Genomic DNA, 14076 nt, shown 5'->3' on the forward strand with positions numbered 1-14076 from the left:
GTCACCCACCCTGAAAATTACCAACCCACCACTTCATGTCCTCTTTTCTGCCTATATACTCAATCAGCTATGTACACCCAGCAAAAGAAATCACAAAGCATTGCAAATTAGTACTACTATGGGTTTATATTTATAAAAATGCATTACTAATTAACAACAGCTTTACATGGCCCTGGCTTGCTTCCATTCCACTAAGAGCTACTGCAATTGTTCAGTTCTGTTCTCTATACTCTTTTTAAGTATTTTCCCTAGGACTCTCTAAACATCTCTTCACAGAGGAAACAGGGCCATAAATTGAACTCCATCAAACAAATCTCTTCCATTAGCTACAGTTAACTGTATTCCCATTTAACTATATTCCTATCTCTTCTGAATAGAAATGCCTTCTATTCAACCTTAAAACAAGAAATATTTCCCTTCCTGTCCAAGATAGGCACTCCATTGCTGTTAAGTCCCGTCTCTCTCTGCTTCACTATTATCTTTTATTGTCACTATCCTTTTACCTATTAAAATGATGTAGCCTTTCCCATCTTTAAAATGCACCCATATAAATGATTGCACTTATCCCAAACCCCCATCCTTTGTATTTAACTTTCATTAAGAGCCCAGATTCTTGATATAGAATTCTGTATTTGCTGTTCCTACTTCCCCTTTCCTGTATCTCCACCCACTGGATTTTACCCCTACCAATGTATCTGATACTTTTACATTGGATATTCTTCCCTCAACTACTTCCCTTGGCTTCTGTAAACCACTCCTCCTAGCTTTCCTCTAACTCCAGTTTACTTCTGGTCCTTTTTTTCCTAAGGTTTTATTTATTTACTTTACAGAGAGAGACATAGCGAGAGGGAACACAAGCAGAGAGAGAGGGAGAAGCAGGCTTCCTGCCAAGCAGAAGGCCGATGTGGGTCTTGATCCCAGGACCCTCGGATCATGACCTGAGCTGAAGGCAGACGCTTAAGGGATGAGCCACCCATGCGCCCCACTTCTAGTCTTTTTAAATACCTATCATACCTGCCTAGTGTCACATTTAAAGGATTTTCTCTATTTGTCTCTTCTCAATTCGAACACACTCTCCAGATGATTGTACCTAATTATAGTTTCAATTCTTTCCTATGAGCTGAGGATTCCCAGATTTCTAGCTTTAGGCCTGAACTGTCTATTAAGCTAAGGAATAGTATGATCAAACTGATACCCAGTTAAATTCAGCTTTCCCAAAAATGAATCTTGCTTCTTAAACTGCTTTCTCAGATGCCCCTAGTAAATGGTACTAGTGCGCATAGTCACTTAACTCAGAAACCCTGGGACCATCCTAAGCTTTCTCTCTCTTTTTTTTTCATGCTTCCTTATACCCAAATATTGGTAGATCTGATCTATTCAATATCCTAGTATCTGTCTGACTTCTCCCTTTTCTTCTAATCTCTGCCATTGTTTTTTACTGCATGTCTTTATCACTTTCTTAACTTGTTAAAAATGTCCTTATATCTGACATAATCCCTATTTCCCAACTCCCTTTGAATCATAATATACACTATTGCTAGAATGAACTTCCCAAAATGCAAATCTGATCATATGGCATCCCTGCTTAATATATTTTACAGGTACATCACTGAGAGATCAATTACACATTTCTTGATTTAGAACACAAATTTCTTGATCTAGCCCCTTTTTACCTCAATTTCATCTCCCTTTGCCCCACACAAGCCACTTTCCACAATGGCAATATCCAGCAACTTATACCCCTGAAAACTATCTGATAATTAAACCTCAATGCTTTTTACAGATGCCATTGAGTTTCTTGTCTGCCGTTCTCAATTATTTATCTCACTATCTTAGGCTTTTGGAGATTCAATTCTTTCCTCCAAGAAGCCTTTCTTGACATTGATCTGAGTTCAATACCCTTCTATAATATTATCCTTGCAGCACTCATTTGTCATACCTGACAATTTTGAGTTTTACCTGAGCCCTCTGATCCTAGGAAATGGGAAAGGTTAAGAAATCTCCTTACCCTTTCGTTTCAGAAAATGGAAGCATGTTTCCTCCATATTACTTAGATAGTACCCATCAATGCCCCTCTAGTTTACCTATGATAAGGACCTGACACAGATTCTCTAAATTCCCATTTGCCTTTTAATGATTAAACTCTTTAGTCCCCACTGATCAATCAGAACAAAATGCTTGTTAACCAAACTTTGATTAAGATATCCTCCCCCACCCCCTCCCCTGGCCCCTTAACTTTGGCCCACTTTCAGCCAGAGCCACCATATAACCCTCCTTTAATGACCCCTCCTAAGATACGCAACTCTCAAGATAAAATATTCCCTGATTTATTCTCAGATCATGCCACCCCCCTTCAACCTACTAACCCACACCAGTTCTTTCCAGTCTTATTTACTCTGCCAAGAAAAAACTTTTGACTAACCTTAATTATGTTTGAAGATTGCTGATCAATTAGACCATTCCCATTATTGCAACAACCCCTTTCCTTCCCTTGCAATAATCTTTTTGAATAAAGTCTCTCCTAAGTCTTCATTTGTCTTTTATTTGACAAGTTTATACTATGACACAATTATTGGTCTATATTTCCCACTTGCAATATAAACTCATTAATTTTAACAAATCATTCTTTATCCTGTATCTCTAGGACTAAGTTAACTACTGGTCTGTAATGGGCATTCAATTACTAGTTGACTATTAAATCACTAAGTAATGGTAACTTATACATTGTGATATTTGGTCTCTAAGTTTGATTTGGCATTATCAACCTATTTTTGTAATTCAACTCTTACTTGGCTACAGTAATATTCCTAATTTTTCTTCCTTTTAAATGTTTATTTTTCAGTCTGTTTTGTTGGTGCCTTTTCTTTTTCAAACTATTTAACTATTTAAATGTTGGTATAATTTAGGCTTTCTTTCTTTTTCATCTATGCTAATTCTCCTCAAATGATCACCTTCTTTGCTACATCTTACTATCTCATATATGCTGATTATCCACATAGTTATATCTTTTATTTGGAATTACCTCTTTACAATTCTATAAAATAAAATTCCAATTCTATTTCTTTACTTACATGTCAAAAACTGAAATGATTGAAGTGCCTGAGTGGTATAATCAGTTAAGCATCTGACTCTTGGTTTCAGGTCAGGTCATGTTCTCAGGGTTGTGAGATCAAGCCCTGCAATCCAGTTCCATGCTTAATGCAGAGTCAGCTTAGCTCTCTCTCCCTCTGCCCCTTCCCTTCATGCTCTCTCTAAAATAAACAAATAAATCTCATAAAAAGGAGAGGAGCATCTGGGTGATTTGGTCCATTGAGCCTCTGAGGACCATTGGTTTTAGCTCAGGTCCTGATCTTTGTTGAAATCCAGCCCTGCATTGGGCTCTGCACTCAGCATGGAGTCTGCTTGAGATTCTCTCTTTCTCTCTCCCTCTAAATCTTCCCCTTGCTCATGCTCTCAAAATAAATAAATAAAATCTTAAAAAGCAAACAAACAATTATCTCAGACTGCATTACAGATGTAGTCACTAACACTATTCTTCACCTTGTCATCTAATAAATCCATATTCCTTTCCCCATTCCTTTTACCATCCCATAAATTCACTGATTTGTATCAAATAAATGTATCTTCAATCTTTTCCCTATAAACCATACCATCTACCAATTAATAAATCAGGTGTTATAAACCAGGGACCATCCCTCACTAATTTCTTTGTATTTAATTTCCCTCTACTCCAAAATTATATATGATTTTATAATTTATAATTATAAATTATAATATAATTTATGATTATATAATTATATATTATATATGAAGAATATATGATTATTTTTCTAATATGAAAATTGGATGATGCTAAATTGTTAAATATTTCCCCAGGATCTTACAAGATAAAACATTGTCTCCCTAGTATCATACATAATATTCTTTGCCATAATAATCCTATTTTTGTGTCCAGCATCATTTGACATGCCCAACCATGTATTCTAAACTATAACACTAAATTACTTCTTGTCATGATTGTGTCACACTACCTCTGTGCCTTTGTAAATGTTTTTCACTCTGCCTCACTTATTATACACCTGCCAACACCTCAATTTGCATAATTATTTATATTAAAAAGTCTCATCTGAAGTATACTTTTCTTTTTCCTTCTTCTATGACCGGAAAGCTGAACTTCAAAGATTTTTAAAGAAAATATATGTAGTACTTTCACAGATTTTGCTCCATACTGAGATCCATGACATATGAAAAAAAAAAAAAAAAAAAAGATTTCTTTGGCTATTGTTTCTCCTTAATTTGCTTTATTTTCTCTCCTGAAATCCCTATTCATGTATACTAGATGTCCTGGAACTCACTTCCATATTTTATATTTGTTTTCTCATTATTTACATGTATATATTTTCAATTTGTTTAAGCCATCTGCCAAAGGCCAGCTTTCTCATACTGAGTTTTCTATTACCTTTCCAACTACTCCAGTTATGTGGCTGAGACTAAGCTCTTTTCTGAAGTTCCTAACTGCCCTATCACAAAGGAGTCCTGCCTCATACCAGTTTGCTCTTCACTGTTACCCTGCCTTTACTAGGGTTTGTTTAAAAACAAAACCACAGACCTAAGATAGTCACTGATGGCAGGCCAAGTCATTAAACTGGGGCTTAATACTTAACCTATAGTTCCAACCTCCACCATAAATGTAGACATAACCACGTCAGGAATTTTCTGGTCAGCACCAATGAGGTAATCTATCACATAGGCCTTCTTCATACCCCAGAGAGTGATGAGGTCTATCTCCCTAATAAGACCCCTGCCTGCTCTTCTCCCTAGGAAAGCTGAACTTGCCTGGAACAATCCTTTTTTTTTTTTTTTTTCCTTAGTAACTTCTTTGCCCCACCCTACTTCCTATTAAAACCTTCCATTTTGTACAACTTCTCCTTGGAGCTCCTGTCTACTTGCTAAAAAGATGCTGATTTAAGAGTCACTTAATGAAGCCAATTAGATCTATAAAAATACTCAGCTGAATTTTACTTTTGAATTTTATTTTATTTAGTTGAATTTTATTCTTTAACAAGACTTTCCCTGAAGTTTATTCTATGACTTATAACAATGGTCCTATATGCCACTGTTCCACTATTATCCTTAACAAATAAAAGGCTTTGTAGAATCTCCTCTCCTTCATGTTGTTTGCTTATACATATCAGGGAATAATGGCATAAAGCCAGGCAGAGCTAGTTTCTGCCTTTGACTCAAAGCCATCTTCACTGTACCTGTAAAGCAATTTTCACTATGATTAAAAGTACTTTTATGAAATAATCTTTTATTTAAATGTTACCCTTTATTGGTTTCTAGAATAGATGTGATTTCCTCTAATCCTTATGTTTCTTCATTCATTGCATTTGGGCTCTGTGTGTGTGTGTGTGTGTGTGTGTGTGTGTGTGTTTGGCAAAAGATAGCAAAATATCACTGTAAGAGTTCAAGATGTGTGTCCCAAAATGTATACGGTATACGGATTATTTTGACTAGTAGGAGAGGCTAATACTAAAGTTCCCTTATCCATCCTAAACACAGATCCTTCACAAGCCATTCAATTGCCAAAAATCCACTCCCTGGGAGCTTCAACAACAATGGAGATAGACTTTTATCACAAAGGAGGAGGTTAGTAGGAGATAAGAGTAGTAGAGGGTAGCAGGGAAGATCTTTGTCACAAACTCATCATTCTTCTAAGACCCATTTATCTTTCATAAAAATCATTTCCTTTCTTATAAGAGTTCTACATCCTCCTTCCTCTTTCCCTGTTAATGCTACTTAATGAATTCTAAGCATGAATTCTAAGCTATCTCAAGGAGTTACTTATTTTTCCCTTGGCTATCTCCCATGTATAAATGAGCAATATAAATGTTAGTAAACTTCTGTTTATTTTTTCTTGTTAATTTGGATTTTATTAAAAGTTCTCAGCCAAGAATTCAAGATAGTAGGGGGAAAATTATTTTTCCTCCCCTGTAGTAGCTTGGGACCACAGAGGTTGAGTGCATAGATAAGAGTGAGGGAAGAATATGAAAGGGAACTTAGATGACTAGGCTTAAAAGTTATCCTGGTCAAATGCTATGGTTGTCACCAGCAGAGAACCATTAAGCTCATACTGCAGTTTACAGCAATGAGTCCCGCTTACTGCCAAAGCATGAATAATTCCTCTCTTTAAAGACAGAAACAGAATAATCACCAGTTGTGGGCAAGGTTATTGCCCTTGACAGAGTACAAGTAACCTCTAGACAGTGAGCTTTCTGATGTCCTAAAACAATTATCTTGTAAAATGCCAATAAATATATCACAGCAAACTTGTACAAATGCCATAAACCATTGTATATCTGAGGACAAATGGACTTATCCTGTTTGTAAGGGAAAGTAATGCATTTCCTCCACTAGAGTGACGACTGGAGAAAAACTGCCTGGTTTAAATCCCAGTTCTACTACTTACTAGCTATGTGATCTAGGGTAAGGAACCTATCTCTCCTCTCTTCATCATCTGTAAAATAGAGATAACAATGGTAATACCTCATTGGGTTGTGAAGGGATATTTGTAAAGCACTTAGAACAAAGGCACAAACATTTCAAGCATCCAATGTTATCTGCCAACAGTTTTATAATCATACTTAAAATGATATATAGTTTTAGAGTTAACAAAGCATTTCTATATACCTTATCTGATACACAAAAAAATTAGTCTAAAGGAATTTACTAAGCAATTTATCCAAACTAATGCAGTGCAAAATTATGAAATCAATAAAGTAAAAAGATAATTAGTACTAATATTCTAAATCCAATAAAAGGAATTAAAGTATTACAGTAAAAGTATGCAAAGAACAACATATGCTTACACATAAAAAAACTTCAACAATCAAGACAACAGATGGTGTGATAGTGAAATATCTATACTCAACAGCTTGCTATTGTAACCCTGGGATGAAAATATGGCTGTTGCTAACCCTGGTATAAGCCACAATGAAGCATTTCCAAAAAATAGTGAGGACTTTCATAATATGACTCACATGTAAGAGAGTACTTGGTGTTCTCACAAGAAGAGGAGTTTAAAAAACAAATTCTAAAATTATATTCTATTCAGAATGTACATAATTATGTAAAAAAGATCCCCAATTATTTTGATATTCTAAATACATTCATACTTACTTAAATTTTTTTTATCCTATTATAATGTTTTTATTTCTGCTATATGTAACTGGTCTGTCTTTTTCTATCCATTTGTGATTTTTCTAATCAGAATTTCCTAATTTGGCATATATTTCCCCCAACATATTTGAAAAATGTAAATTGTACTAATCCCATATGTATTTATCTCAAATAAAGCACACCCACAGTTTTTACCTTTTCATACCATCAGAAACCATATTAATGATGCACTCGCTTTAATAATCACATGAAACAGTAGAAATCTATGTGAAACTCCCTAAAATAAGATTTTTGTATTACTTTAAATCAGTATTTCCTAGGATTACTTGGTAAACAATTTGGGAGTATCCTATCATCTATTTTCAAGTTAAAAAAAATTCACCTGAGTCAAGTACCATTAAATAAAAATAAAATTTAGAATCATAATAATATAAGAGCACAGAAATGTCAGGAAAGAAGAAAAGCAAATACAAGAAAAAAAAAATACCCTACCCAGATTTTGATGACTCATAAATATTATCATTTTAAAAATATTCACTTTCTTGAAAATAGAGCTACCTTATGACCCAGCAATTGTACTACTGGGTATTTACCCTAAAGATACAAATGTAGTTATCCGAAGGGGCACGTGCAGCCAAATGTTTATAGCAGCAATGTCCACAATAGCCAAACTATGGAAAAAACCTAGATGTCCATCAACAGATGAATGGATAAAAAAGATGTGGTATATATATATACAATGGAATACTATGCAGCCACCAAAAGAAATGAAATCTTGCAATTTGCAACTAGAGGGTATTATGCTTTGTGAAATAAGTCAAGCGGAGAAAGACAACTATCATATGATTTCCCTGATATGAGGAAGTTGAGAAGCAACTTGGGAGGTTTGGGGGGTAGGAAAAGAATAAATGAAACAAATGGGATTGGGAGGGAGGCAAACCGTAAGAGACTCAATCTCACAAAACAAACAGGGTTGCCGAGGGGGGGGGCGAGGAGGGAGGGAGAGGGTGCTTCGGCTATGGACATTGGGGAGGGTATGTGCTATGGTGAGTGCTGTGAAGTATGTAAACCTGGTGATTCACAGACCTGTACCCCTGCGGGTAATAGAACATTATAAGTTAATTTTTAAAAATTCACTTTCAAATACTTTCCCAACTCTGCAACTTTCTTTCATTTACTGGACAGGGTCTTTGACAGAGAGATAAAAAGTTTTAATTTTGATGAAATTCAGTTTATCATTTTTTTTCCTTTTAAAGATTATGCTTTTGTTGTCAGGTTTAAGAATGTTTTTCCTACACCTTTCATCCCTAAAATCTCTATTTTTTTTTCTTTCTAAAAGTTTTGTAGTTTTAAGTTGTACATTTAACTCCATGATTCATTTTGAGTTAATTTTTGTATGGGGTGTGGAACTTGGGTTGAGGCTTATGTGTGTGTGTGTGTGTGTGTGTGTGTGTGTGTGTGTGTGTATGCCCAATTACTCTAGCCACATATATTAAAAGATTGTATTTACTCCATCAAACTACTTATATCTTTGTTAAAATTCAGTTGAACATAATTTGTAGACCTATTTTTAGGTTTTCTAATCTCTTCCCTAGATCTATATCTCACTGATACCACACAGTGTTGATTACTGTAGCTAACTAAATATCAAAATCAGGTAAATAGATTCCTATCACTTAACTGCTTTTCAAAGTTGTTTTAGTCCTTCTTATTCCTTTACCTTTCCATAAAAAGTTTAGAATGCTCTTGTTTATATCTACAGAAAATTCTGCAAGGTTTTGATAGGAATTACATTAACCCTATATATCATTTTGGAGAGAATTGTAAGATTATGCTGAATATTCTAATTCATGAATATGCTATGTCTCACCATTCATTTAGATCTTTTTTTCATAAGTGTTTTATAGCATTCAGCATACAAGTTTTATACAAGTATTGTTAGACATACCTAAGTATTTCATCTTTTTGAGTGATTATAAATGAGAGTATATTTTTAATTTTGGTGTCCAAGGGTAGTATATAGAAATGTGATTAATTTTTGCATGTTTTTAACACACTGTGGCCTTACTAAGCTCAATTTTTACTTCTAAGAGATTTTTTGGTGGATTCTTTGGGATTACCTACATAGGTCATCATTTCATCTGCAAATAGTTTTATTTCTTCTTTTTCATCTGTCATTTATTTCCTTTTTTCAGTTAATTGCACTAACTAGACTTCCCAGCACTATGATGACATGAGAAGAGATGGTGGGCACCCTTGCTTCATTCCCACTCTTGGGGAGAAAATATTCAGTCTTTTACCACTAAGCATAATGTTAGCTGTTAGGTTTTATTTGATGTTTTTATAAACAAGAAGTTCTCTATACCTATTTTTCTGAGGTGTTTTGTTTTGTTTTGATCATGAGTGGACGCTGAACTTGGCCAAACTTGGCCAAATGTTTTTTCTCCATTAAGTGATATATGATATTTGATATATGTTTTCTTTAGTCTTTTAATATGGTAAATTACATTATTTGATTTTCAAATATTGAACAAGCTATGTATCTCCAGACTAAGAACCACTTACTCATGGTATACAGTTATTTTCATATACTGCTGAATTCTATGTGCTAACATTTTGTTAAGGATTTTTATGCTTATATTCATGAAGGATACTGGTCTGTTTTTCCTTTTTTGTTTGTTTTTTTGGTACGGTCTTTGGTTTTGGTATCAAGGTACTATTAACTTTAAAATAAATGGTGAAGCGTTTCTTTTTATTTTCTAGAAGAAACAGGATATAGTTTTATATGTTTGGGAGAATTCTCTAATGCAATTATCTGGGACTGGAGATTTCTTTTTTTGGAGTTTAAAGTTACAAATTCAATTTCTTTCATAAAGGACTAGTCAAAATTATCTTTTTCATAATGGGTGAGTTTTGTTGTTGTTGTTGTTGTCTGCATGAAGTGGACCATTCATCTAAATTGTTAAGTTTATGTGTAGTGTTTTTGTAGTATTCTCTTCTTTTGATGTCTACAAGGTCTGTAGTGATATCCTTGTTTTGTTCCTGACATTGGTAATTTGGGTCTTTTTTCTTCTCCATCAGTCTCGCTAGAGGTTTGTCAATTTTATTGATCTTTTCAAAGAACCAGATTTATGCTTTACCAATTTTATTATTTTTGTGTGTTTTTTATTTCATGGACATCTCCTATCTTTATCAGTTCCTTCTTTCTGCTTACTTTGGGTTTATTTTGCTCTTGTTTTTCTAGGTTCTTATGAAGGGAATCTCAGACTGTTGAGTTGAGGATTTTCCTTTGTTCCTATATATGTATTTAATACTAAAAATTTCCCTCTCAGCATTGCTTTAGCTGTGTCCCACAAATTTTGGTAGCTTGTATCTTAATTTTAATACATCTTTCCACTTGATACTATATCTTTGATCTATGGACTTATTAGAAGTATGTTGCTTAGTTTTCAAGTGTTTGGGGAGTGTCCTCTTATTTTTTTGTAGTCAGAGGACACACCATATATGATTCAAATTATTTTAAATTTGTTGAGGTTTGTCCATGAAACAGGAAATCACCTACATATGATTGAACACTTGAAAAAGAATGTCTACTCTCCTGTTGCTGGTTGATAGGGTTATAGAGCTTTTTCAATATATAGTAGTAATTATTGAGAGAGGGATTTTGATGTCCCTAAATATAATCATGTATTTATTTCTCATTTTAGTTTTATCAATCTTTGCTTCACATATTGTAGGACTCTTGTTTGGTGCATTCACATTTAAGATTACATGTCTTCTTAGTGGTTTGAACCTTTTATCATTATATGTCCCTGTCTGCCTCAGATAATTTTTTTTGCTCTGAAGTTTACCCTACTGATGTTAAGATAGCCAATTGGTCCTCTCTCTCCCTTTGATTAGTTTTGGTATGACAAATCTTTGTCCATCCTTTTATTTTCAACATCCCTATACCTTTATATATGAAGTTTCATGTAGACAGCATAAACTTGAGTCACATTTTTATTTTTTATTAGCATATAATGAATTATTTGCCCCAGGGGTACAGGTCTGTGAATTATCAAGCTTATACATTTCATAGCAGTCACCATAGCACATATCCTCCCCAATGTCCATAACCCAGTCACCCTATCCCTACCCTTCCACCCACTAACCAACCTTCAGTTTGTTTCATGAGATTAAGAGTCTCTTATGGTTTGTCTCCCTCCCAATCCCATCTTGTTTCATTTTTTCCTTCCCTACCTCCACAACCCCCTACCCTGACTCAAATTCCTCGTATCAGGGAGATCATATGATAATTGTCTTTCTCTGATTTGAGTCTCATTTTTAATTCTACTTGGCCAGTATCTTTCAATTGGTAAATTTGGGCCATTTAAGTTTAATTTAAATTTTAATGTAATTACTGATAAAATAGGACTTAAGCCTCCAATTTTTTATCATGTTTTCTATTTATTTTCTCTGCTTTTCATTTGCTTTCTTATTCTTACTTTCCTACAAAAGAATTTGAGAACTTCATTTATATTGATCCATAGTGATTTCTGTGCATTGGCATTCTTTTTTTAGAACTCTCATATACAAACACACACACTCACAAATGATGTCACCAATTTACTTATCCAAATTAAGTGTAGAACTCATCATTTTTTACAGCTGTCTTTTTAAGAATTTTCTTAAGTATTTCTCATACATATATTTAGAACATCAGACAGTGTTATGATTTATCAGATATATTATTTGCCAATATTTTCTCCAATTTTGTCAGTTTCCTTTCATTTTGTTAATAGTTTCCTTTGCTGTGCAGAAGCTGTTTAGTTCAGGACTGTTAATATTTGCTTTATATATTTAAGTGCTTCTATGCCAAATGCACATTTACGAAAGCTATATCCTCTTGTTGGATTGACACCTTCATCATTATGATAACCTTGTCTCTTATTATAGCCTTTGATTTAAAGTCCATTTTGTGTAAGTTTAGCTACACATGCTTTCTTTTGGTTTCTATTTGCATGGAATATCTGTTTCCAATTGCCTGGAATATCTATTCTTTTTCTTTTTCAAGATATTTTATCTCTGTTTCTCACATTAATTAATTTATATTATTCTATCTTCCCTTTCTCAGCATTCTTTAATCTTCCCCCTCTATTCTTCTATTGAATTCATCCACTGTACTTTTTTTATTTTGACTATTGTATTTTTGAGTTCTCTAATTACCATGTTTCTTTTTATCTATTACATTGCTGAAGCTTTCTATTTGTATATTTCAAGTATTTTTATAATTGATCATTGAAGCATTTTAATGATGCTTAAAAAATTTATCAGAAAATTTTAAACAATGCAAGCAACTCAGGATTAACATCTATCGATTGTCTCTTTTCATTCAGTTTAAGACCTTCCTAGTTCTTTGTATGTTGAGTGACTACTGAATGAAACACAGACATTTTTGTATTATGTTCTAAAACTTTTAAATCTCACTTAAACCTTGTTTTAGCTGGCTTTCTCTGATATTGCTCCAGCAGGGGAAATGGATGTCACTATCTTGTTACTTCCAGGGGGATGTAGAAGTCCAGATTCACCACCATTTAAATCTTTGTTAATCTCCAACTGAAGGCGGGCTTCTCATTACTTCTGTTAGAAGTGCAAGTTTCCACTTTCAGATGGTCTTCATTGACATGACTATGAGGGTGGCCTTCTTACAGCTGGTAAATAATGAAAGTCCTGATCTCCATTAGTCTTCTTGTGATACCATCCCGATGGTTATTGGGTTGCCTCATCAAAGCTTCATGAGGATGGAAGTCTAGGCTCTCCACTCAGCCTCTGCAGCATGGGTAAAAGTGGAACCAAAATGTTTTCTGTGGTTTTGACTGGAGTAGTTATTGTCTGAAAGTTAACTGTCTTACTAGACTCATCTTTCTTGCTTGTTTAGATAGAGTAGGCATTTTGGTATTTTGTTTGTGTGGTTGCATCTTTTGGCTTTTAGGATACTGACTTTTTTAGCTTTAATTTTAAGATATACGTAAAAAACAAGCAAAAACAGCAAAACAGGAAATTCATCCACCACTGTGTCATTGCTCAGATTCTGATTGTCCTAGCCAGTCAGCCTCTACACTTCACCATTCAGTCTTTTAATGTTTGTTTTATATGTAATATCCAAGGAATTTATATAAGATATAATATATACAGAAATACTTGGTTTTATTATACTTTCTTTATTGCACTTTGCAAATACTGCATTTTTTTTCACTTGTGTTTTATTGTTGTTGTTGTCTGTTTTTGTTTTTGTTTTTACAAATTAAAGGTTGTGGTAACTCCACAATAAGTGAGTGTATTGGTGTCATTTTTCCCATGCCACATTTTAGTAATTCTCACCATATTTCAAACTTTTTCATTATTATATTTGTTATGATGATCTATAATTAGTGATTATAACTCACTGTAAACTCAGATGATGGTTATCATTTTTTAGCAATCATGTATTTAATCAAGGTTTCATATACTTCTTTATGCATTATAGTACAGTATTATTATACACTGAACAGATTACAGTAAAAACTTTTATATTCACTGGAAAACCAAAAAATTTATTTGACTTGCTTTAGTATATTTTTCATTGTGTTGGTCTGACATGAAAACTGCAATATCTCCAAGGTACACCTATAGTATTATGTAATGCATTATACCATAAATAATAACTATGTAACACATATAATGTCCAAGGAATTAAATTATACTTAGCAAGAGAAGTATCTCCTCTATCTTCTTAGAAGTGGAAGCCTATATTCTTATTATTAACAAAATGGTTTTTTGAGATAAATATGTTCTACCTGTATTGTAATATTTTCTATTTAGTCTTAAATTTCCAAAAATATTCATATGTTTTTGTATAATACTTTTGTACATTAATGC

At 33.7% G+C, this 14076-nt stretch overlaps 1 protein-coding gene across 1 annotated transcript in view; it reads right to left on the reverse strand.

The window, feature by feature from the left end:
- LRRIQ3 (leucine rich repeats and IQ motif containing 3) overlaps positions 1-14076 on the reverse strand; it is a 217299-nt gene that overhangs the window by 151583 nt on the left and 51640 nt on the right. The window lies entirely within an intron of this gene.

This window comes from Mustela nigripes, chromosome 14 (assembly GCF_022355385.1).
Source record: "Mustela nigripes isolate SB6536 chromosome 14, MUSNIG.SB6536, whole genome shotgun sequence".
NCBI classification, from domain to species: Eukaryota; Metazoa; Chordata; class Mammalia; order Carnivora; family Mustelidae; genus Mustela; species Mustela nigripes.